Source organism: Brienomyrus brachyistius, chromosome 19 (assembly GCF_023856365.1).
Source record: "Brienomyrus brachyistius isolate T26 chromosome 19, BBRACH_0.4, whole genome shotgun sequence".
Classification (NCBI taxonomy): domain Eukaryota; kingdom Metazoa; phylum Chordata; class Actinopteri; order Osteoglossiformes; family Mormyridae; genus Brienomyrus; species Brienomyrus brachyistius.
Genome location: NC_064551.1, coordinates 16657172 through 16683812, shown reverse-complemented (window position 1 = coordinate 16683812; position 26641 = coordinate 16657172). Strand labels below are relative to the sequence as shown.

The window sequence follows — 26641 nt, the reverse complement described above, 5'->3', positions numbered from 1 at the left end:
TCCTATGTGCTGATATACAAAAGGTAAATAAAGGATCTTGAATCTGTATCTTGTATAGAGGTCTGAGAGCAGCAGGCCGTGAGGAGGCCTGATGGGACGGGCAGGATGAGGAGAACGGGGGCATGGAGCTGGAAAGGGGAAAGGGCTTGATACCGGTGCTTTGAGCTGAAAGGACTGCAGAGATTGCGAGGGGAGGGGGACGCAGCGCTGGCCAGGCGGCTGGAGGAGGGCGACTGCGGCTGGCTGGCAGGAACGTGAGCCCGCAAGAGCCAGTTAATTTCCTGACAGGCATTAAAAAGTCTCGTGACGTGGTGGAGCAATAAGAACGGAAAGTGAAAAGCATGCAGAAGTTACAGTCGGCTTTTTTTTCATCAAAATACTAGCGTTCTGCCTTCTACTTTGTCTTTGTAAAATAACAAGTTAAAGTGGTTTTGGATTTCAGGAGAATATCGATTTATGAATTCTGGTTTATTTTAAGGTTGGTATGAAAATTCTCCGGGAAAACAACTCTACTAAGAAGGACCAAAGCTGGATGGGTTATGTACAAGGTGAGGAGGACAAACCCGAAATCTCTCATACGAGCCGACGGTCACATCTCAGGAATCGGGAGGGGGGGGCATCTTTGTAATGGGCACAACACAATTAGCTGATGGTTCTGTAGCCCATTGTACATCACCAATCCATGTGTAACACCTGATTGGCTTGAACAAGCCTAATATTTAATGTCTTACTGCCTTGGTGGGTCTATTCAGATTGACTTGGCAGATAAATTGCTATTGACTTAAAGCCAACAGCAGCGGTGTGAGATTTAGCTGCAACAATACTTTCGGTCGATAGCGAGCAAACGACACATTGTCCAGCTGCATTTTATTGTATGAATAATGGCACAGAAAAGTAGCAGAAACTTTTCAACCAAAATGATGTTTTGTTGTTGTTATTGTAGTAACTGCCGTACAATTATAATAAAGTTTGCTCTGTCCATTCATCTTCTAGCCACTTATTCAGTACAGGACTGCGCTGACAAAGGATAATTGTGAAGCATAACAAACCTTTACTGCTACCCAATCGAAATGCAAATATAATGTATTATTATGGAACGACTGACCGGAAAAAAGTCCTACTTATTTCAATAGTCTGGTTGTTAGGTACTAGAACTGTTAAAATCTAAAACACGTGTCTACATATATTTTTTTTTATTATTATTATTTTTAAGAACTTAAAATTCGTTGTGAGGACAGAATCGACATCCAAATGAAAAGGTCGAAACTAAACCCTTTAAAGTTCATCCTGCAACGTGCAACATGGGCCAGTGAACCTAAAAAGATTCATAATGACTGTTCACGCTTCACATTTTAGCAAAAGATCTGCGGCTGCATAAATGAAGCCTTCTGTGTAACGCGACACCACATAAAAATAAAGATTAATGTCGGACTAGTGACAGGTACTTAGACAGTAATGCTCAGTGCATAACATACCATCTGATACATACATATATAATACAGATCTTAGAAAATATCTGTCTTCCAAAAGCACATCACTTGTAACCTTAATAAATTTCGCTATGCCGAAGTGTCAGGTATCAGACACCACCCCCCCCCCCCCAGTCACAGCTTAAAAAATACACAGGATGCCAGAGGAGTCCTTACTGCAAGTTTTTGCGCGGTGCACAGACGTTTTAAATTCCTCCTTTGTGTCACTCGCCGATCTCCTCACTCTTGTCGAAGTCTCCGGGGTCTCTGACCCTGCCTGTATGTTGAGAAATGACGTGTTAATATACCAAACAGTTCCCAGATGCTTCTCAGGAAACAGTTTTGGCCTGTTAGGAATACAGCTATTTAATAAGGATGAATGCATTGCATTAATCTGCCTGTAGCTGACACAGCGATGACATTCGTTTGAAAGCGGTAGGGAGTCATCGCCTTATTTCAGGCTTTTTGTCATTCGGGTGCTCCTGAGGCCATGGCAGTGGAGAATCCGGGGGGGGGGGGGGGGGGCAACAGTAAAATGGGGGAGGCATTTATAGGCGAAACATGAAGACTGTCACCGACTTCTTTTTACTGAGTGCACAAGATTTTTTTTTTTAAATGACACGACAATTATGGCCGTGATTTACTCTGGAAACTAGTAGAAGCAATCAAGTTACATAGTGTAAAAGTGTTCCGCTATCTATGACTGACATCACTCAGAGCCAATGAAAATGCCCCACCCCCCACTACGGTAAGATGAACGGAAGTGAATGCACAATATCCCAAAGATCCCTAGAAAGCATCTAAGGTGGAAAAAAAGCTATTGGCTCATAACCCTGTTGTATAGCCAAGGTGGAAATGCTTTCCCTGCTTTTTAAACTTGACCTGAATTTACTTAATATTTTGATTTATAGGGCAGAGTGATACAGTACCTGTATGAAGGATCACTATTTTAGCTTTACAACATAGCTTTACTATTTCCAGATGGAAGATATATTGTTAATGTAATATATGCATTTTCAAAAAGCCTATTAACATCGGTATTGTGAATTTACTTTTAATTCAATTAAGGTTTTTGTACATGTACTGCAATAAAACTGTGACAGGAAATTAATACATCAGAGACAAAGCAATAGTTAACAGGGTGGAAAGCTTCACGCTGCACATTTTGCAACTTTCTGCTTTTTGAACTAATATGAATGAAGGTTTTCTCAGCCACCCACCCCCCCTCCTAGGACTGTCCAGTAGGTAGAGGCTGCAGATTTAGCATTAAAATATTAATCAATTCGCGGTGTTCGACAAATACAAGCGACGCGAAGGGATGTTAAATTACAGTCCCGACGCTTCGGTGTTGTTCATGCGTTTCACCTTCACATGAGCGCCTTTGCAGTCCATGAAAAGCAGCCCGTGAAAGTGTCTTACACTTTAAAGTGTTAGGAAAAAAACTGGAAATCGCCTTCGCTGTTGGTTAGATTAATCATTTTATTCTTCCATCGGAGTTCGTCATGTTTCGTTACCGATGGGCTGAAAGGGACGCTGACAAGCGCGGTACTTAGAAGGCTAATCCCGCATCTGTCCGCTGAGTCCGGAGCTCCTTATGAACAGCAGTTCTCATGCGTAATTGTGAAGTTTTGGGAAAACAGCAGATTGCTGACATCGCACGGAAGCCCTCGGCCGTAGAGGTTAAACTCGCCGTTCGGCTGCGGACGCGCGTCTTTCCCCACAGTCCAGGGGTACCGTTATTTCGGTGAATATGTTGCATTGTGTACTTAGAAAATCGCATCCAAATTTAATAAATATTTTACGCTATCACGCATCTTCACACCGTATCCAGGAGTCCCGCGTCCCGCCTTACGATCTCCCCTCTCACGGGCCCTAAAAGCACTAAGCTGATACGAGCTTAAACATATGACAGGTTAAATAAACAACACGAGAAGCAGGATTTTTAATATTTTGAAATAATTGAATAACTTTCCTCACCAATCATAATTAGGCTTCATTATTATAATTTTTTTTTGCTTAAGTCATACATGACAAATCGTCAGTTTATCTTGACGAAGGAACTTGCACTTTAATCTGCACTTTAATTTGACAGGCTTTTATATGTATTTTTTTACTTGTCGGTATTTATTGAAATTGTTTTAGATTGTCAGTATATTGTCAGTTGTATAGTGTGTGTGTGTGTGTGTGAGGATGAAATATATGTGCATTTTATTGCTTACATGTTTGCCTTTAATTGCTCTGGAGACAAATAAAGTATTTTGAACTGAATTAAATGGAACAACATTAGACAGATAATCTTTTTGGCTTTTTGTGTTCATTAACAAATTATAATAATCATTTCTAAATTCGCCTATTTTTAGTAATTGCCATTTGTGTTAGTTTACATCAATAATGTTTTTGACAGGCATTTCAAGGTAATAAAAATTATACTGGAAAGAGAACTGGAATCTTGTGGTGAAATAAATATGATGAGGAGAGAAAAAAATACAGACAGGTTAAAATATGGAATTCAAAAAAGAGACGATGTCATTTGGCCTCAGCCTCTGATGACAAGGTCATGTGACTGAGAAAGAGCCATGGGCCATGGTATAAAGGAGAACAGGATCTGTGATGTCACAGAGCTAACAACCCCCCCCCCCCCACACTGGGCACCACTTGCTTTGTCACTGATTCCTGATTTATTGTCTTTGCAACCTCCATAAAGAACTAACATTGAACTTATTGAATTAATTTATGATTTATTGACAATTTCCATTAGAATAACAATGGCTGTGTTTACATGTTGTTTATTGTTATTATTAGATGTTCATTTATATTTGGTAGTTGTACTGAACATGATATATGATTATCATTTTCTTCCTTTGAAAATTGATGCGATTTCGTCTCATTAAAATGATACAGTTTTAAGATGATTAGTGTATGTGGTGTTCAGTGAATGTGTTTGTTTGTCCTCGAGCTGGCTAGAGGCCTGTTCCGTTCAGGGCAGAGGGAGAGAAATCGGACTGCACACGTTCCTGCTAATGTGCTAATGTGTGACCCTAATACTCGTCATTCATTTACACCAAAATCTCACACTGTGCGACACCGTGCAAATTAGTGGCAGCTGCATGTGGAAAATTCCTATAGAAAATGTCTTAGACATACTTCATTTTTTTTCCTTTATTTGTCAAAAAAAAGGGGTGGCATGGTGGTGCAGTGGTTAGCACTGTTGCCTCACACCTCTGGGACCCGGGTTCGAGTCTCCACCTGGGTCACATGTGTGCGGAGTTTGCATGTTCTCCCCATGTCGTCGTGGGGTTTCCTCCGGGTACTCCGGTTTCCCCCCACAGTCCAAAAACATGCTGAGGCTAATTGGAGTTGCTAAATTGCCCATAGGTGTGCACGTGTGAATGAATGGTGTGTGAGTGTGCCCTGCGATGGGCTGGTCCCCCATCCTGGGTTGTTCCCTGCCTCATGCCCATTGCTTCTGGGATAGGCTCCGGACCCCCCGCGACCCAGTAGGATAAGCGGTTTGGAAAATGGGTGGATGGATGGATGTCAAAAAAAAAAGATACAAAAAATTTACAGTTGCATGATTGACACCGAAAATCCCCTATATTGAGTTTACCAAGAATTCTTTTGTCTTTCAGAACAGCCCAACAGGACGAGAGAGACTCTAGCAAATTGTGATGAGCATCTCTGTCCGGCTGGCATTTTCTACAGTAAGTTATGAACCCACAGCTATGTCCGATGACACTTGTCTGGTATATTTAAATAATTGTCCAAATACGAATGGCAGCAACCTGAAAAATGCTTCAACGTCACAGGCAGAATTACACGGGACTGAGCAAAATGGTCCTTGGATTTTCTTCGATTAGGGGACTTTATTTTTTGTGTAATTGCTGTGACGGCGTCTGTCTGCATGTGCACGACCTCTAAGCGCCCTGCACGCTGTTCCACGCCGTCTGTTCCTGATTCCATTGGAGCAGGATGTTGATTTTCGTCATGGTTAGACAGGGAACGCCATGAAGGTACTTGACTTGCAGATTTCGCGAGGTGTGGCTGAATTCCGCGAGAAATAATTGAAATTACTGTTGGACTCTGATAGAAACTCATTCTCCCTCTCTCTCTCTCCCTGTTTCTCTTCAACGCTTAACCTGACAGCGAGTCACGGACTGGGCTACTTAAGTCCGGTTAATGCTGCAGGCTTTCGAGGAGGACGCCGATTTAATCAGAGGTTAAATTAGCCTAGCTGAGGTAGGGACAGTGACGGCGGCGGCAGCAGCGGCGGTGAGATAAGCCGTCCGGTATGCTGTCTTATTCAGAGCTCCGCGACTCCTGCTCAGTATGTTAATGCCATGCGGTGTTTTCGGCACCAGGCCGCCCAAACACGCAGTAAGAGAGGCGCCAGCTTTCATTATTTATATATCATGCTTCTGATTAGTCTGCATCTGGATGTGCACTGCAGGGCCGTCTGTCCGTATGCCTACACGCCGTCTCCATTTCAGCCGCCGTTCGCTCTTTCATCCAGCCGCTGGCTGACCGTGTTTGGGACCTCGGGGTGGGGGGGGGGGGGCAGGAGTATAGTTTGTTTATGTCATGGCAGCTTGGCTGTCGGGAGAGCAGAGGTGCCCGAGACCTCAAGAGGCTGGAGAATCTTTCCCAAAAATTGCGATAAACTCCTGTTTTTTAAAATATTCCTAATACTTCTTCTTTTTTTTTTTAAATTCAAGGTAGATCTACAGCGATTTGGGTTAAATACATAAAAACTTCACTCAATGGTCTAACAGGAGAGCCCATTCCAGATCTGGGGCCAGTGTCTCTCAGATTATATGTCTAATCTATATGTCCTTAACTATTTTTCCACCTGCTGCCCGGAGAGTTAATTTATAAAGAGAGAAATGGGAAGCATGTGGGGTGGTATGTTTGTATGACAGCTTTCAGCCCATGTGCAGGACAGAGACACCCGGGGGGGGGTGTAGGGGTAGAGACCATGGGTCTCCCAATCGCGGCCTCCCTGTTATTCGCACCCCCCCAGCATCCTGGCAGGTCACAATTAAGACATCCGGGGTGAAGAGGGAAAAGAGAGGCAACCCCCCCTCCCCCCCCCCACCCCCCACACCCCCCCACACCACCTCCACAGGGGGGCCAGCACACAGCAGGGGGGATCACAACATGACATCTCACCCCTGCTATTGAGTTTAATATCTGTGAACCAGCCAAGTCCGCCATGTTGTGTGGCTGCAGCCAGTGGCTCTGGTTAAGTCCCACTAGGGCCCACAGACGCACAGAGAGACACGCAAGGTGGGTTAGTTGTTTCAGGTGCCGCACTGAAAAAGATGCTTGGTAAGCTAAATAAACAGCCGGTGAGTGGAGTCAGAAGGTCATAGCTGTCTAGCTGGTGCATCAGAAATTCCTAAACAGGAATGTATTTATGTGATATTTATTGTAGTGACTGTTTGTGGCCAACAGGGGGCCAAACCTTGGGGCCTCATAAATGTGTGGTTTGAGTGGATGTAAACACTGCCGCTGCAGACATGGCTGCCGGTAATATACTGGGAGAGCACTGCATGGGTTCAACTGTAAAGCAGGATGATCTGGGTGGACACAGAACGGTCCAGAAGATAAGGGGGCTGAGCTGGGATCTCTGAGGAAATGTTGATTAAAAAAAGATCTAAAAAAAAAATGCATTTTTAAAACACCCATCTGTCAGAAATGCTCCCAGAGGGTGTCTGAAGATATATGTCGAATACATTTTTCTTTTTAAATCGCAGCATATTAATTACATTAATAATTACTGTACGAAAGAAAGGTCTGAATTACCAGATTGTGATAAACGGGCCTTTCATTTTTCACTGTCAATCACAAATGTATCTTTTTTTTAAACAGTAATGTGTAATACCAGTGTTAGCAGAGCGAAGGTGGGGGTCCCGAATACCTTGGATTACTGGTGGTTTAATTAGGGATGGAGAAGCATAAAGCAGATGAAACGTACTGCATCCACCCGTCTTCCATACTGCTTACCTGGCACAGGGTTGCGGTGATCCTGGAGAGCGTACCAGCAAGCACAGGGGACATCCAGGGAGAAGGTCCTGGTTGGGATCCCAGTCCTTGACACCAGATCACGTAAACCATATGATTTTGTTCAGAGAACACGGGGGTAACATGGAAACTCAGAGAGGAGGGTGTGGTTGGAAGCTGTGACTCTGGATTGCAGCACTGACTCCCCTCTGACGCCGACTTCAGTCGGTCCGTTTGCACTGCAGGATTGTGGGAAGTTGGCCATCTGCAAGCAGAGAGTGTTTGCCTGGAAAACCTCAGGGCAGGAGAACAAGGCCGGCCTACAAATGCTGCTTTCAAATGCTTTTGCTGCGCAACATCCAGCTCTTTCATTAATAGTTTATCATTCATTACAGGCGTATGTTTGGGAAAAAAGCAACAAAACTAATGTAATTATCTGCGACACTTAAGTGTACATCCAGTGAGAGTTTCACATGTTGAATGTGTGAGTACATAGATAGATAGATAGATAGATAGATAGATAGAGTTCCTGTCAGCCTGTAATCCTATTCATATCATCAGTCTATTCTCTGCATCCCTGATGCTGATGAACGCCTTGTTAGCTTGGTTGATTCTTCAAGCGTAGTATTCTAGATTTCATGGATTTGCCATAACATTTATTTCATGTAATGCTTTCATATAGTGGGCTGTGGCCCACTAGGGGGCCTCAGCGAGGAGCGGGGAGGGCTGCACAATTTATTTAAAAGTAAAAGTGTTGGGGGAAAAAAAAAATTCAGCGCTAAAGCAGAAGGCTGGGCGGAGGCCAATATAGATTTTTTACATTGTAGCGATATTTTTCTCAAAAAGAGATATAGGATGACACATTACCATTAATATCGATGTACTTTAATTGTGCTTTAAAATTAGGGCTTTATTGAAACAATAGTATTTCTTCCTGGTTGTAAACAGCACGACAGCTTCGGCTGTGATGAAACACGGATTCCCCGCTAAAATCAAACTATTCAGTTAAGCGACTTCTCACAGGGAAGAAGATGGAGGGCAAAGGTTAGGAATCATTGTGATTTGGTTCATTCATTTAATTGTTAATTATGTTGTTGTTTACAATATTTATTTTGTTGAAGGCTAATACCTTAACACGAGGGTCTTTTCAGTTATTAAGTGCATGTTTAATGGTTGTCAAGCTTCTGATTTTGGAGACATTTGATTTTGTTTTTTGTTTTGAGAACAGTATCATAGTGGAGTGAAACCTCGTTTGAGTCATGTTTAAAAGAAATTGCATGTTTTGGCTGTGTGACCAAATTAAAATATCTGTATATTAATACATAATGGCAGTTTTTGTCAGCGTTGCAGAATACATGCAAAAGAAATTATATCAAAAGTCGTGGGGGGGGGGGGGGGGGACATTGGGGGTGCTTGGATAAAAAAAGGCTGAGAACCATTGATTTAAAGGACACTTTTATCCAATGGCACTTACATATTTTTGAGGAAGCAGCGAGCAATTTGGGGTTAAGGGTCCTACTTAAGGGCGCAGGAGTAAAAGCACAATGGGATTTAATAACAAAAAAACATCTCGACTGCTTTCGTTGTCCAGCAAAGCCCAAATGTTCCAGAAGCGTCACATCTACGTGATTCTCGTGATTGACGAAAGCGCCTGTAAGCCAGCAGCCGCGCGTGAAATTCGACTGGTCCGCTCATCATATAGGGGAGAGTGTGTCTGCGGATGTACTGAGGTAGGCACATTCCTCGCATGTATGGGATTTCATTCAACCTACATTTTTTTTCCGCTGGCTTTGAAACGAAAATTTAAAGCTATGGAAGCAGGTTCTGTTTTAACCCTTTCCTGTTCACAAGCTCTGTAAGAACTGCCCACTGTGAAGTGTGAATGATAGTAATAATAATAATTTCACACAATTACTAGTCATTAAAAAGACTAAATTCTGAAGGCTAAATACATATTTATCAATCTTTTTGTACTTTTAATGCTGTGAAATTGGATGAAATGGAAAGAAATGCATACAAATCAATTACTGATCAAACTTGTTTTTTGCAGTGTGAATATGTAGTGAAGGAAGATCAATGTAATCCCAATTATTTGTTGGGATTTAATTGTTGCCAGGTAAAAGTCCTAATTATGGATGGTTTTAGGTAGAGCACAGTTGGTATATATAACAGTTTTGGACTGGCCAGCTACCTAGGCTAGAGGAGGACTGCAGACATCGCTAGTATCTCCGACTCTCCTTCGCATTTGTAAGGTTGTTTTTTCCTGTAGTGTTTGGGGCTTGATTAAATATATTAATGTTTGTTATCTAATGTTTGAAAATGTGCAGAGACAGAAATCTAGGTCTGTTTACCGGCTTCAGTATAAAATCAGTCAGACACTTTCATCTTAAAACTCTAGTATACTCATGATTCTACGGTGCCGACAAAGATAAGCGAGAAGCATGGATGTTTCTGGAAATAATGGATCTTTTGGGTGCACCCAACAGCAAGAGTTTGGTGTCTTGGCACACTGTGATGTTATTGGTTACAATACCTGATATATTGTTTTCTGTGAAGCTTTGGGTGGAATTAGCCTTGTAGTAAATACTTTAGGTGTGTTACGATACTTACCATTATCCTGTTCTCTCAATCCTTCCATCTTGTGTTAGGATTTTGAAAAATATCCTTCCCCAAACCATGAATACAATGATTCCGCTTTCATTCACTCACCTATTGATGTCAAAGCTTCCTTTTATAACAGGGGTAAACAAACTAAATTTGCTGTTAAATTATTTCTTTATATTTGCCGGTTGCTCATGAATTTCTTGCAAACATGAATGATCATCAGTATTTTGAATTTCAGGTCCAGAAGCTACAAATCCAGACCAAGATTTTGTTTCTACCAACCAGTTGAGTCCTCTGTGACTGTGACTCTTTATGCACAGCTGGTTGGTAGAAACCAGTGTTCATTTTGACAGTTTTTTTTTTTTACTTAGTTTTAGTCTTAGTCCTTTGACGAAAATGCAACTTAGTTTTAATCATATTTTAGTCATCTGATTTTTTTTTTGTTTTAGTCTAGTTTTAGTTGATGAAAATTAGAGGATATTTCGCTGACTGAAGCTAAAGTAGATTGAGTCGAGTAAATTTGCAGTGCATGCAGTCAGTGAAACTAACAGGTTTAGTCATAGTCTAACACATGCATGCAGACACACACTTGCACATGCGCAGGTCAGCCTCTTTCCACTCCTGAAGGAAGCACCCGTAATGCTGTCATTATAGCATGTCATTCGGTTTGAGCTTACAGTCTTTAAGGACATAGACTTAACTGTTGTAATGCAGAACATTGTGATTTTTAAATGGCTTGATATGAACTTTAAATATCATTAAATAAAATGTATATAGCCAAAATTTAGTCTCAAACTAAATAGTTGGGTATTAACATGTATTCATTTGTATTATAACAAAAAATAAATAAAACTCAAGTGTCCTCTCAGAAACGTTGTCAAGTATGAGACTGTCACGTAACAAGGGACGTAGGACACGGGAGCAGGAGAAGGACAAACAAATGGGGTTTCATACATCTGATAGACCAAGACCGAAAGGAACTGGATCACGGCAGGGGTGCCAACTTTGATCAGCTGGCTGGTGTGAGACATGCATTTACATGCATGTAAGAGTTTTATTAGCTTGTAAATATGTTGTTGGGTTTGCAAACTACCCCAATGCTTTTGATGTAGCTAATTTTAGGTTTATAATGGAATAATACAGATTTGCCGTAATATTTCTTGCGTGAGCGTCAAAACGTGTGAGTCTCATGACCAGGCGCATGCGAGTTGGCTGACCTACTGTAGATCGTGGGGGTATCAAAAGTGGAATAACGGAACCCTACAAATGGGACGGGTCACGAGCAGGATCGACATTAATGCCAGGACTGGGGAGCACTTAACCTTGCTATCGTGTTCCGGTCGGCACTGACTCGTTTGTAAGTTAACAATGCATAAAAGCACCACATAAATTTGTGTACTGAATCAAGACTTTTTGACTTTGTCAGGAACCTTTATTTAAACAAAATTTTAAAAAAATCACTAAATTATAAATGCTCTGATTAAGATTATAACAGCTCTGGGGTTGGGGTCGGCACCGACCCCTTTGTAAGTTTAAAATGCATAAAAGCACCACATTGATTTGTGTACTACGTCAAGGCTTTTTGACTTTGTCAGGAACCTCTATTTAAACAAAAAAAAAAAAAAAAAAAAAAATACTAGGCAAGGAATGCCCAGACATGCAAGGCAAGATAAGACCAATTCAGTTTATTTATATACTGTAATTCTCTTGAGGTTTATTTTACCATTGTTTTTTTAAAAAAAATAAAACGGGAGGTATGCCGTCAAAAGAAAGGTTCAGAAAGCCACACCAAAAATATTAAAACCAGTCTTTTTATGGATAAGGGAGCCTAACAAGGTAACCAAGAGGTAAGAAACAAACTGGATGATAACATACAGTATGACAATGGATGTATGGGATTTCATTCCACCTACATTTTGCACACACTTTCAAGTCAAATCAAGTAAAGCTTTATTGTCGTCTCGGCCATGTACAATACACTGTGAAACAATGAACAGGTGTACTACATAAACCGGGAAACCCCATTGGGTGCTGTCTGAATCAGCATTGTATTCATAGCATAGCATTCCCCAGAAAGCCCTGTCATTTGGTCTGGCCATCTAAACCATAGTCGTCTCATACACACTGACTTGTACATTAACTAGAATGACTAGAAAGGTGGATCAAGCTCCATTCTCACTATTGGCTGCCCTCTGCTGCCGCAGTTCCAGTTTTGGATTTGGGGGTAGATTTTCATCCGTTTCATGTTTTGATGAAGCGGTAATACGATCCGTCAAAGATCAAATAGGGTAAAGAAAGCACATGACACACAAGGATAAACCTCTAATTGTCTCATTCTCTTTGCTGTCACTAAATGCCATTGCTTCAGTTTTGGCGCAATTTGTCTCAAATTTTGGCGCAATTTGTCTCAAAAAGTGAGGACACCCATATCTCCACACATACAATGTGCAAAGTTTGGAAAAGATAGGTCCGATAATTTTTGAGTTATGCTGGCAAGATCCAATGTCTGAGCTGGCCTCTTTGCGATCACTATGCGGCATTGCTTCAGTTTTGCTGTGATTTCTCTCTAAGTTTGATCAGATCCAGATCTTCAACCTTACATGATAAATGGTTTATTTGCTATTCGCACAAGTACAGGAACCTTGGAGGTCTTGTCCTTGCCAACCTCATCGTGCTATCTGTAGCTTGAGGGTCAGAGGGCAGGGTCAGCCAACCTGTCCCCCAGATGCTAGGGGTTAAGGGTCTTGCGATCATGGGCACAGAGATCCACTGAGCCACTCACCTGCCACTTGCTGTGCACTCCACTATTGTGCAGGTTGAAAGAAATCTGCACAATATTTTTGAGTAATGGCGCTAATGGAAGAAAATATACAAATATCAGCAGTACTACTGAAGAAAATCAGACATCAGACCGTGGATGTGCATATTATTATTACTATTATTATTATTATTATTATTATTTTGTTCGGTAATTTCCCCTAAAGATACGCTGGAAACCAACCAGTCTCTGAACACAAAACAACACGGACAGCTGAAATGATCTGTATATTTCTCTAACAGTTATCTCTTTGTGACAGTTATAACTACTTGTTTTTAGCGGTTGCTGAATTAGGTTCACAGCAGTTTAACAGTTTCCAGTGTTTCACTCAACAATGTAACAACAGCCTAACTGCACTGCACACAGCCTAACTGTGTATGTGACTCAGTTGAACTTAAAGGGTTTGTTGTGGGAGGTGAATAACTGATATCAATGTAGTGAATAAAGTGGGACAACCCCCCCCCCCCACCCCACTTCTTTAAGTAATCTGCTATGGTTTTGCATTCCACTGGAGTCATTTCAGAAAGTTGTCACTAATGTTACCAGGTCACCATGGGATAGATTAGGCTGTAGACTTTACAATTATGCACCCATTCGTACTGACACTATAATGGTAAAATAGAAATAAATACGCGGATGTCAGGTAAGTGTGAAAGGGGTGTAAGACAGCAGGGAGAGAGATGTTATCGCCACCCACTTAACTAAATGTCTGATCTGTTTACCTACCTCATCTGTTTTTCTTTTCCTTGGAAAATACCTAAGTAAACTCATTTTATTAGAGCCTTATAAGAGCGTCTTATACAATGTAATATAGTCTGTTAGTGTCGTTAACCAGCTGAATTCCGTAATGCTTCACTGCTTGAGTTTTGGGGCGATCTGTCTCAAAATTTAATCAGTTCCATTCCGCCCTCCTACAATGCCTCTGCAAAGTTTGAAAAAGATCCATCAAACAGTTATTGAGTTATCGTCTTAACAGGATCAAGTGTCAAATCTGTCCTTTTTTTGCTATCACTATGCGGTGCTTCTTCACTTTTGGGACGATCTGTTGCAAAATTTAATCAGTTTTAGTTCCTTACCTATACAAAGCCTGTGCAAAGCTTGAAAAAGATCCGCCGAAGGTTTCAGTTCTTGGCTCACATATCAAAGTGTCTTGCAGTGGAGGTGAAGATGGCGGCGGACCAATGCTGAAACCATACATGTTCCCTGAAGGCCAGAGAGTATCATTAATGCATGGAAGTACTGCCTATGCTTAAAGGGGCAGTGCAGCATGTGTAAACAGTACACAGATGTAAACAGAATTTTTCAGTCGTTCATGCAACCGGTGGTGCATTCTCTAGATAAAGCACTGTTTTCTGTGCAAATTCTTGCAAAGAGTTGGTATGCTCCTCTTGTACATTAGCTGCCACTGGTGGCCGTGTACATTGCTGAGACCACATGTTAATCGTCTATTACATATACAGAAGATGCAGTCAAATGACATCACTTATTCGAAATTATTGTCGGTGTAAATTACTAATCTGAAAATTATTCAATTATCTTGTTTCGTACCTGCGCGCCGAACAATATAATTAAAATTTACTATGATGTTGCTGCAAAAGAGCAATTATTTTCTGATTATTTTGCATTGTGCAACGTTGCCTCGTAAATATTAAATTAATTACTAGGGACGGACGGTTTTTGGTGGTGCTGATGTGGAGTCTCACGGGTGTTTGCCCACCATTAAAATACGGTGGCTTCCCGCTCTGCTGAAAAGAACAAACACAGCATAGACCAGCATGATTTCCATGCTGGTCTAGGCTGACTAGTGCTGGTCTGTTGCTGGTGTTGCTAGTGCACCAGCATTGCTGTGCTAGTCTACCTGCACATGAAGTTGGTCCACCAGCAATGTTTCATTAATGATGATGGTCCACCAGCACCAACACACAAAATATGCTGGTATAACCAACATGCTTTGTTCTGGTCATGCTGGTAACCAGCTCTGCTGGTCTATGCTGTTTGTTTTTCGACAGGGGTGGTGATACTTAGCAGAGGATTTAAAAGTAAAAAGTCCCTATAATTCTGTATGTGTAAACAGTCACGTCGCCCCATGGATGGCATTAAGCAGAATATATCTTCTGTTAATTTATATGAGCACCCGATTTAAGAAAAAGAAAAATATGATTGTGTCACATTATTTTAAGATGCATGCACCTTTTGTTAGTTTCCATCTAAATAATTTGCACTTCTTACTGACAGAGTGTATCGCCGCAGGCAAGAATGAATGTTCGTTTGTCTTAGATGTTGTGTTGTTGATTCTTGAATACAGGTCAGAAAACAGGGTCTGTGTGCATTTCTGTGACATTATAATGGCTGCAAACTGAATTTCCATGCATGTGCATATCAGCACGTCTTCACACTACGTGTCCCACAGAGACCTTGCTGGGAAATCCCTATAACATGCGATCCCTCTTTTGTTAATCTACCTTGCTATGTTTTTGAGTTTTGTCAGGGAATTACGTGATTCACTGTCGGAATAAAAGGGTGCAGCCCTGCTGCGGTTTTGTTCCCGAAGGTATAAACAACATTAATGTACCTCCAATGGTACAAAAATGTTCCTCAGAGTCCATTTCTGAAGCTTAAAAGGTACATTTACCTACAGCTAAGGTACTATTGGGAGACAACTCCAGTAACAAGTAATTGAACCCTCAAAGGTACAGATTGGTCTTTTTTTCTGACAGCGTGTATTAGAGTGAAGGGGCGAATGTAAACTGCTGTGTGTCTGTGCGTTGTTGGTGTTTTAGGTAATGCCTTTCATGTCACACAGCTAGCGCTTCCGTGCCCCTGGATAGCGCGCTGGTGTTGTCTTTATGCTAGTTCTGTCTAGCAGAGGGGTCAGGGCTGTTTCTACACATGGCAGCTTTGTAAAAGAAGGCCTGGGGCAGTGTTTTTTCGGGAGGTTTTCCAGCCTGTAGGTTTAATAGCACATAAGAGAACTCCATGTACAGCATGCCGATGCAGGAAATCGTACTCCTTAATAACACACTCTCTGGAACATCGGTGCAGCTGTAGAGCAACTGGAAAAACTATTAGGTTGTTTTGCAAGTTGATGTTCTGGCTAAAGCCCCGCAGAAATCTAAGGGATCGTTGCATTTAAGATGGTATTATCTGACGGCATTGCTGTAAATGAGACATTTCCCCGTAAAAGACGTCACTTAGGACTGGCCTGTATAGAAACCTTAGAAGCCTACCATTCACAAATCATAATGTCCTGCTGCCATAGCAGATTTTATTCCCCCCCCCCAAACTATTCTAAATATTAACGCTAAACTACTGGAGATGCTGTTTGTGTCCGGGACACCGGAGAAAGGGCCTTTTAATTTTCCCGTAGCCTTTTATCCCATTTGTTGTTTTGGGCCTTTATATTCAAGACGATTTTCACAAGCAAGTTAACAGATTTTCCTGCTGATGGCCAAGTCACATTCCTCATTTTAAAAGCCACATTGGCCCGATGAAAAATATTTCAGTACCAAACTGGTTTTACACCAGTTATTGTAGGTTTTGTCCCAGTTTCACATTTAAATGTTTTATTCAAAAATCCAAATATATTTTTAATGTTGCCAACATTCCGATAAAAAGATTTTACTATTCAATTCTCTCTCTCTTTCTCTCTCTCTCTCTCTCTCTCTCTCTCTCTCTCACACACACACACACACACACACACACACACACACACACACACACACACACACACACACACACAGGTTTGTAATTATATCTTTGCGGGGACTCTCCATTAATTTCTAAGGGGAAAACAAACAAAATATGAGACTTTTGTCATTTTTATTTTTTTAATTTCATTCAGAGATCTTTGTGGGGACATGAAAAACGGTCCCCACAAAGTTAAAATAGCAGGTTTTTATCACATTGTGGTCTCCAGAATGTAACATTGTAATATATGTGTGTGTGTGTTTGTATACATATACACATACATATTTTTTTTTCACGTTTTCCATCCTGAAAGTGAAATATCTGTAGTGTCTATTTATTAATGTTATTAAGGTCTGAGTTGAACCAACACATAAATGTTGTGTAAATAATCCTGTGCAACTGCCGTACGATCCCGGGGGGGGGGGGGGATGTGTACTCACCAATATTGAATTTGGCTACATCCTCCCTAAAAAAAACATCTTTACATTTAAATAATTAAATTGTGCAACCTCACTCATATCTCTGTTATGCCATTGACCACGATTGTGTATTTGTACTAAAAGCAGAATGCATAGAGTGTCAGGCTACAGGACAAGGTAGCACATTATGTCCCTTATCTGTCCAGCAAATGAGCTGCTTGACTTGTGACAGGAACGTTAAAGGTTGTGGGCACGATGCTTAACAGCGGCGTAACCCTGCTTCGTAAGCCAGACTGGGTTAAATGGTTGATAAACCAGCGAAAGGTAATGAAGATAGCTGAAGATCGCTGGAAACGCATGATTACAATACAGGAGCCCAGTCTGTAAAAAGGCTTGTGTAAGTTGTACGATTACGTGGATTATCTCTGTACTCGTAGTGCCGCATGAGACTAATTATTGTGTGATTTGGGATTTCCAGTATATTTACAGTGTGGTTTTATAAGATGGTGTTACATATTAAAATGACCTTTTATACACAAACACGCATCTGGTCTATTGTTCCATGGCACAATCGCAGTAAAACTATGAAGGGATTTAAATAAGGATTTAAGGAGACTTTTTCCATCTCTCTTGACGTAAAATACTCGAAATCTAGTTCCAGGCATGACAGTGATGGCGAGAGATGTATAGATAACGGTATTGACTGAAAATGCAATATGGATGCTATGGAGAATTGCTCATATCACCAAGAAAAGATAGAAAATAACACTGTATACTTAGGAGGCTTCCTAATCCAATCAGAACTTAGGAGGCTTCCTAATCCAATCAGAAACAGCCACGTACGATACATTTTGCCATTGTTGGTATTCCTGTCGTGTACCAGTGAACTGGGGCTGTATTAACAGGTCTTGTAATACATGGTGCTCTATACTTAATAATAAAAAGCTTTATTTCAGGTTAAGTCAGGCCGCAAGCTACTACGAACAGAGAATTTTCTTTTAATTAATGACATCATGCCCTTAGTTATGTCGTCTTTTCTAAAAAAACAGTTTGGGGATTGTTGTGAAGATTTGTCAAAACAGAGCACATTTTAGGCTGTGCATCATGGTGTGATTATACTAAATAGATTTAATACAGACTTAATGCTACTATTGTTTTGTTCACACCTATGTCACTTTATCACAATGGAGGAGTGTAAAAATGCATCCTGGTGAGTCAGTGTCGTGCAGGGAGTGAAAATCTTTCCTTTCACTGTTGTCAACTCAATGCCTTGGAGAGATCTTGCCGCGGTACCTTAGAGCGTTCTGGGTACAGTGAGCTAAGCAACAGATTGTTGTTGTTATTATAGGTATAACTGTTGTTGTTTTTAATGTTTTCGAGGTTGAGGTTTCACAGCACATGAAGGCATAGTGACTATATATCTGTACATGAATCCGTATATTTATCTGCCCCTTCTGGAAAAACATTTCAAATGTGGCATTTAGGTGCCTGGTCGATCTTTTCCATAGGATTTGTTCTGTGATGATGTGTAAATGCCTTTCGGGATGAAGCTGTTCTGAAGACCTTAACAGCCTTTAAGCTGTCCCGCAGATCTTGGAGCAAAGACGACCTGGAAGATCACCTTTCGCCCATTCCTTGCATTACTCTCTTACAGAGTGCAAAACAGACGCAAGAAGGCTTCCATTGTACTCCTTACTGGTTGTCAGACTCAGGCCTTTGACGACGATTGCAGGTTCATGTTAGAAAATGTTCTGTATGGCCCTCTGGAGGCTGTGGGGAATTTGTCTTGGGGATTAAATTTAGCACGCAGCTGGTCTTAATACCCAGATAGGGCTCAGCTGGACTGTCTGCAGCAATCAGGACCAAATCCACGGGAAGGCTTGTCATTGTGCATACTGTAAGCACCAGTCTTTGCATTAATACTGTACTGTGAACACAAAGTGTTAGACTCGAAAGGTTTTTAATGTGTTTTAAAATAACGCTTTCAAAATTAATGGTCTGTCGTACCAGCTTCTCAATTTTATTGCGATATTTGTTTAAGGGGTGAGGGGCTCACGGGTTAGGCGACTGATCAATCATCTTGTATACAGAGGATGGGGACTAATAGCTATCGACTGTATCAGTTGGACTGCAGCCTGGCGAGGTCTGATCGCGGCAGATAGATGTGAAGGTAGACTCTCAAACTGGAGCTGTTATTCACGTTTGCTGGGGAGGGGGGGGCAGGGGGGGCGCTGATGTGAGAGCTATTTGTGTCACTTTACCTATTGACCATTTTGATGAAGGATGCCCAGTAATATCGAGCTTGCAGGAAAATCCATGCTCACGCTTAAGCATTGGAAACAAGCCGGCTTCTGTTAATGACACTCATTTGAACTTATGGAATATGAGCACGGACTTTCAAGGAATTGCGGGAATGCTTGTGGGGGGTGTGACTCTGGTATTTTCAGGCACCGCTGAAGGTGTCACATCATGCGCATTTATTTTTAAATAGACGATGCCAGTTCTTTTATACGTTTGACTTAAGGAGCATGCGGGCCCAAGGAAACCCTGTGATACACAGACATGCAAATGGGAAGCAGCGCTTTCAGCCTCACCTTGCAGATCTGGCGAGGTACGATTTCTGGGCTGCCGCCGTGCCTTTCTAACGCTTAGAAATCTAACGATAGCGTCGGCTTTAATTTATGTAATTTTTGGCCTCTTTCCAACACATCTGTAATTACCCAGCCCAGCTCACTTGCATTGTCATACTCAGTCACATCTGTGTTCAGCTGAAGCAGGTGCCAGATACGTTTTAAGGCTCTTTATCAGACTGAAATACAAGCCAAGTAACTTGTATCTTTTTTTTTTTTTTGGCTGTTGAAACAGACTTTTTATCATTATGGGCTGGGGAGGTTTTCCCGGTGAAGTACATGTTTATTTTATAGCCGTTGATTAATTTTAATGTGCTTTTAAAACGCTAATGGCTCTTTATAACTTTACTATTTTGTCAACTAATCGATTTTACCCCTGGGGTCTATATTCTTGCCGGTAGTTGCCTGGGTAGCTGCCAGTTGGTTACATGCTGGCCAACTCACAGAATGTGTCCTTATCAGCAGACGACGGTGAAGGCGACGTATCAAAGACACGGGAAGACATCGTGCCTTACGAAACGTCTTGTTTTAAGTATAGAATAATAGGCTGTACTGCAAAAAGGACACTGATATTCCCGTGGTAAGGTTACGTGTCGCGTAACATTGGAAAAATACTGTTTTCTCCACGGTTAGAAAAAAAAGTACATTTCTTATTATACGACATAAAATGTTTAAACCACAATTTAATACCAATGTGTCCCTGTTTATTTTCTGCTGGAAATACTTTTTAATGCTTTAATGTTAGCTTACTGTGTCTTATAGCAAACTGATTAGAGTATAGCGTGTTGCAGTGGTTCGCACTGTTGCCATGTACCCCTGGAACCTGGGTTTGAGTCTCTGCCATGGCTCCATCTATGTGGAGTTTTCATGTTCTCTTCGTGTCTTCGTGGGGTTTCCTCTGGGTTGCTGCCCCATCCTGGGCTGGTGCCCCATCCTGGGTTGTTCCCTGCCTCCTGCCTGTAGCCTCCAGGACAGGTTCCAGATCCCGTGCAACCCTGAATAGGGTCAGTGGTTACAGAAAATGGATGAATTACAGTATACCACTGTCTAACCCTCCACAGCTGTGTTATGGACCTACCTTAAATATTGGGCATTTATAAATGTTATGGGCCTACCAAAAATATTTAGTATTTGATGGGTGTTTGGTTTAAATTTAAACTCCCGATGAATTGTGAAGTTTTATTTAATGAATGGTTGGTTTGTTTTCTATTAATTAATGCATTCCACTTTTTTTTCTTATGATATTTTTGACATCAAAATTTATAGCTGGCACCAATAAAGTGTGAATGCCTTTCCATATTTATATAACTTATCAAATGTGGGAAAGTGTAAAATATGGATTACTTCGCATGTCAACAGGAAAATGGCAGCTGGCAGAAGTAGCTATTGTACATTTTTGTGCTCACTGCTTCTGTATAATTCAGCTTTTCATGGATTTTTGTTCAATTATAGCGCGCTGAAGTGTACTTCATGGTCAGTGTTGCTCTTCATCCTTGCGCAGATCCACTCTTTATCTCTCTGTTATTTGCTAATCTTTCCTTTTTTATGGACACCGGTAGCGTTTACACCCCCAGGATATTTGAGGAGCCTCCTTTGTCATAAGGTGCATCTGAAATTGCATACTTATTTGCTAGATAGTAGGCGAAATATAGTATGAGACATGAGCAGTGTTTCTCAGTCCTCAGTGTGGGTGAGACAGTGGGTGAATGGTACCCAGACGGTTTTACTACGTTCTGTGAAATTCCAAAGTGAGCGACCCACTGTCCACTGGAGCTGTAATCAGAGTCAAAGAATGCTGCTTGCACGTATATTTCTGTCAAGACGGTGGATGCAGTGCAGTCTCTGTACAAATTTAAGTAGGAAACAAAACCCAGTTACGTAAGGTGACTGAAATATGTCTTGTTTTTGTTTTATTGGTAAACATCCAGGTCAGGTAATATGCAAGATAGCAACTGCAGCGTGTCCAAATGCGTGCATACTGTTCCACTGTCTACGTACAATATAACAGCTAAGTAGCAGACTTCTGAGAAAAATCACGTAAAAAAGTACATGATTTCGGACGCACCTATGGTGTGCAGTAGCCCTGTATTCAGACGACACTGGAGGACGGCTCATGGGAGTTTTACTTACACAAAGGGCAGAAGGGAAAAGAGAACCAATTAGATGACTTAGATCCTCTAGTTGCTTGGATCCACCTCCTCTACAATCCTGATTGGTTATCTCTCTGAACCAGTGATTTTTCATTCTGCCCTCAGAACTTTTTTGTGTAAGTAAAACTCCCATGAGCTGGAAGACAGTTTATAATCCGGAGAGAACTTTCACATACCCGACCAGCCAAACGTATTCCTTTTAACCAGGCTCTCCATACCCAGCTGATTGCTATAGTAGTCATTTTCTTCAGACTTATAGCGCTGCCAAAGCCAATGCTGACTCAGCTCTTTGTGACCGCTTATGGAGTGAAAGGCACATTTGCTGTGAATGTGGCTATAATCCAGTGCTTGACACTTTCTACATTTTCCCCTGAAGCAGCAGACGCCCGAAAGCCATGTGCAAACACTGCGGGCTGGCACTCTCTTGTTTATGCTCTCTTCAGTGGTTATTCCTACGTCGCCCTGACCCTGTGGATACTCCATTGGCTTGCCAATGCATTCAACGCTTTCAACTTTAATTCTGTTCAGTCCAGTCCAGTCCAGTCCAGTATAAATAATAAATTCTGAACCAAGTAATTCGTAAACCTTTTTAAATGCTGCATATTCTCAACGCACAGAGGGAGAGTTGAATATTCAAATAATATCCTTATTAATAGTTTAAAAAGTGTTAGTAGTTTGAAATTATTAATAGTTTAAAAGCTTGGTGCTGCCCTAAAATGAGCATTTTCTATCTATCTGTCTGTCTGTCTGTCTGTCTGTCTGTCTGGAAGTGCTGTATAAATCCTCTTTTGATATTTGTCTTGAAATTAACATTTTCCCAAAATATTTTCATCATTTGTATATAATTACAGATTACAGAAACGCGGCATTGTGCAGTTAACTGGTGGTTCCATAAGTGCTTAGCCTCACCCCCATCAGAGTCCGTAGGACCTGAGTCTGTTCATGAAAGTTTGGTGCTCACATCTGAAATCCTGCTTGTAATCCATAGATGTTTGCTGGCCATTTCCACACAGAGAAGCTGCTGGTATTTCCTGATTCCTGAATGTACAGGCTGCTGTCCTCATTAGATGTGAAACGCAGAGAATTTAGGGGATATGTGTCACATCCAAGATTCAGTTCCAAGCAAAGTTCTTACGACAATTGGTTTTTAGTGAAGCTCTGGGTGCGGCCGTCCTGCAGCCTCTTCCCACGTTACAGCAGGGTGTTTGCATAACTCCGAATGCTGCGAAATGCTTATGTGTCACTAATAATTACATTTCTCTCCATCCATCCATCTGTTTTGTTTCACCAGTTATCCTGTATAGGGTCACAGCAGGAGGTGAAGTTTGTACTACGCATAGATGGGATGCCAGTCCATCACACACACACACACACACACACACACACACACACAATCCAATCTTTGTGGGGACTCTCCATTCATTTCTATGGGCAATAACCCTACCCAGCCCTAACCTTAACCACAAGTAGCCAAACAAAATTCAAGACTTCTGGCATTTGTAGCTTTTAAATTGCAGTCACAGATTTTTATAAACTTGAGTTTCCTTTTGTGGGGAGCAAAAAAAATGTCCCCACTACATCAAAATAATAGGATTTTATCACATTGTGGAGACCAAATGGCCCCACAATGTAATATATCCTTGACTACACACACACACACACACACACACACACACACACACAGTTGTGTAATTTTATCTTTATGGGGACCGCTCATTCATTTCTATGGGAAAAATGCTAACGCTAACTATGACAACCTTAACCCCCACCATAAGTAACTAAACAAAATACAAGAGTTTTTGCATTTTTAGTTTTTTTCATTGCAGTCACAGATTTTTATAAAATAGAGTTTTTCCATATGGAGACCAGAAAACTGTTTAAAATTTTTTTTTTTAAATCATCACGTATTCATTTGGTCCCCACAAGGTATTCACTTACATTTGGTCCCCACAAGGCAAGATATGTGGACCACACACACACACACACACACACACACAAACATTCACACAGTATGGGCAATTTAAATGTTTAATTAAAAAATAATGTATCTCATTCATTTAATCAATTTGTTTAATTGATTACCCTTTGATTAAAACAATATTCTAAACATTGCATTGCTGTAATAGATGACGTTTACATGCGTGCCTGCTTCAGCTTCCGTCTGCTTGATCGTATGGATCCACCCTCTTTAAATGAATAAGTTCTTCACACAGCCAATCTGATCTTTACTCTGCTGCGTCTCGGTTCGAAGGCTCTGACGATCCTTTAAGTCTTCAGCACCGAATCCAAATATCAGAGACTTTATTTGAGGTTACAGTCCGGAAACGAGACCTTTCACGACAGACACGTTATGGAAACATGGCCGTGCTCTCAGATGTTTCATGCATCCGTTCGTATTTTTTAAACGCAGCGCTGCTGCCAGGCTTTCTCCCGTTGGTGACTTTGACAGCGTGTCAGAGGAGGACGGTACAGTCCAGCGCCTTTCCTCTTTGCACCACCGGACCCAAAAATGGGCACCGACTGGTTTTTACCAGCAGTTGCATAGCAACCTAACTCCACTGTCCCATAATAGTTGTCTGTTTAGACAGGATGTTGACAATCTTGCAAAGTTTGTCCACCGTTGCCATCCTTATTATGCTCCCTGTTGCTTCTCAGTGAAAATATATTTACTCCTTTGTACCCGCGGAGACGTATTACCTCTGCGGCGATTCTTTGTAACATGCTAGCATTTTCCGTGACCTTTGCCACGGCAGTGTCACGTCTGCTTCTTTCTGGTACCTGCACTACCTCCAAATTCTTGTTAAATTGCAAGCTGTTGGTACAGACTCAGGATTTTGGTCTTTTATTCCTACTTTCGAGGCCGTACAGTCTGGTGTGTTTGTTTGCGTTCATTTCCTTCAAGGATATGTATTATGTGCAAGTGTCTGTTTCTAAGAGCTTTTTACATTTTTGCACGTAAATCATTTGCTGTACTGGCATCCCATCCAGGGTGTGCCCCAGCCTTGTGCATTATGCTGTCTGGGTCAGGCTCCAGCCCCCCATCTCCCTGATAAGGAGAGGCAGTAGGAAGATGGATGGATAGATCGTTGTATGGAAATCTTTCACAGCCTCCGGCTGTTGTACCTTGTCCTTTTACTTAAGCGCCGCTTTGTCCCTTATCCTGTCTGTCAGTATTTCTTGAGAAATTCTTACAAGCCGGCTTCAGAAAAACCTTATGTTAAGTGTCTTACCAGATGCATACTTCCGTATGTTTATCCATTGTTGTGCGGCGTAGTGCGATGCCATTTCTGATTGGACGTCCTTGTCAGACATCGTGACGGCCAATCGGGGGCTGCGATGCAGAATGGTATGTAACAAACTTAAACGACACCCCATTCACAGAGGTGGCGAAGGACCCGTCCTTTGCCTGCAGATTGATGGAATCACACTCTGCATGCAGACAGCCTCATGGCTGCTTGTTTCTCACGTACCATAGTTTTTACCCTCTGGATTCTTTAAGTGAGACAGCAATATTTACTTTTTGTCTCACATTAATGAGGCTCCCCGGAGACTGGTGAGGTTTTATCGAGCTGTGCTGTATGTTTCCCAGCGTGACAGATACCGCTGAGTTATTTGGCGATGGCACCGGGCCAATTAATGGTATATAGACAGATATCCAACGATCTGTCCCTTGGGCGGAAGAGTCGGGTTTCTGCCAAGGACAGTGTGCCTCCCGTGTGTTTTGACCTTGTAAAGAAGCAGATATCTGAAACTTCTTGAGTGTCTTGTCCTGTCCAGCGTACGCGGGGCACCTGAGCGTCCCGAGACGCCTGCAATCTAATCCAAAGCTGGCGAAACATTAAAAAAACCACATCGCAGCATACGGCGCTGCAATTGGCTCCATGCATTCTTCGCCGATTTGGGGTCTAACTGACCTTCTCTAATCGTCCTTACGTCCATCCTGCTGTAGGCAGGGACAGGTTGTCACCCCCCCCCCCCCCCCCCCCGGATATTTCAAAAACTAAATAAAAATATAGTGAGTAAAGTCAGAAGATGGTAGCTAGCTCGCTGGTTGGCAGAACACGCTGCTTCAGCATCCTAAATGAAGAACACGTTTATTAAATATTTAGTGTAGTGACTGTTTGTGGCCAACAGGGGGCCAAACCTCAGGAGCCCCATACAATGTGCCGCCTCTAACTGGAAGAGGCGTCAGAGAGTCAGCAAATGAAACACGCATTTATATATTTTTGTTGTCCTCCCCCATCCATTAGAAATGATTTCAGCCCAGTGTCATTTCCCACACTTGGCCTTGGGATGTGTTGATGCGACAGAGTGACCAGGGCATCCTGGTGGACAGAGTTAACCCCACGATGGAGAGCTGGCCTGCCAACCCAGCCTCGCCCTGAACTCTGTCCGACCCCCACGACAAGCTAAGAGAAGCACCCATCCATGCACAGACATGATTTTTTAATGAAATAGTCCAGACTTCAGGGACTCTTTTACATCTAAGCTCTTCCCCTGTTTTTTCATACATTTTTTTTTTTTTAGTTACTGTAGGGTGAATTTCTCTACCTAAAACACGCTGATGCCAAAAAGATTTTTTTTCAGGGGACGGGCTGGGGTGGTGACGGGGGCAGGACGTGAAATGTAATTTCACTTCACTGAACTGAAAAATGGGGGTGACACACGGGTGGCTTTGATTTCCTGCTCGCGTAATCTCTCCGCTCACATTGGGGCTCCGCTCACAGGTCTGGGGGGGCGGGGGGGTGGGGGGGGTCCTGCCCGGGTTCTCTGTGTCCGTCCGATCGGCCGTACGCTGAGTCGGTTAAATCCAGCTAATGAAAACACTTTCGACTGGAACTGAACCGAAGTCCTACCGGCATCC

General features: G+C 41.9%; 1 protein-coding gene across 2 annotated transcripts in view; it reads left to right on the top strand.

The window, feature by feature from the left end:
- Nucleotides 1-26641, top strand: part of LOC125714579 (kelch-like protein 29) — a 158980-nt gene that overhangs the window by 10343 nt on the left and 121996 nt on the right. The window contains exon 2 of one of the 2 annotated variants that reach the window (XM_048985306.1): nt 5099-5170. The exons of the other annotated variant lie outside the window; for it this stretch is intronic. The gene's annotated coding sequence lies outside the window, so the exon portion shown is untranslated. The remainder of the gene's footprint in view (nt 1-5098; nt 5171-26641) is intronic. 2 annotated transcript variants of the gene reach the window in all.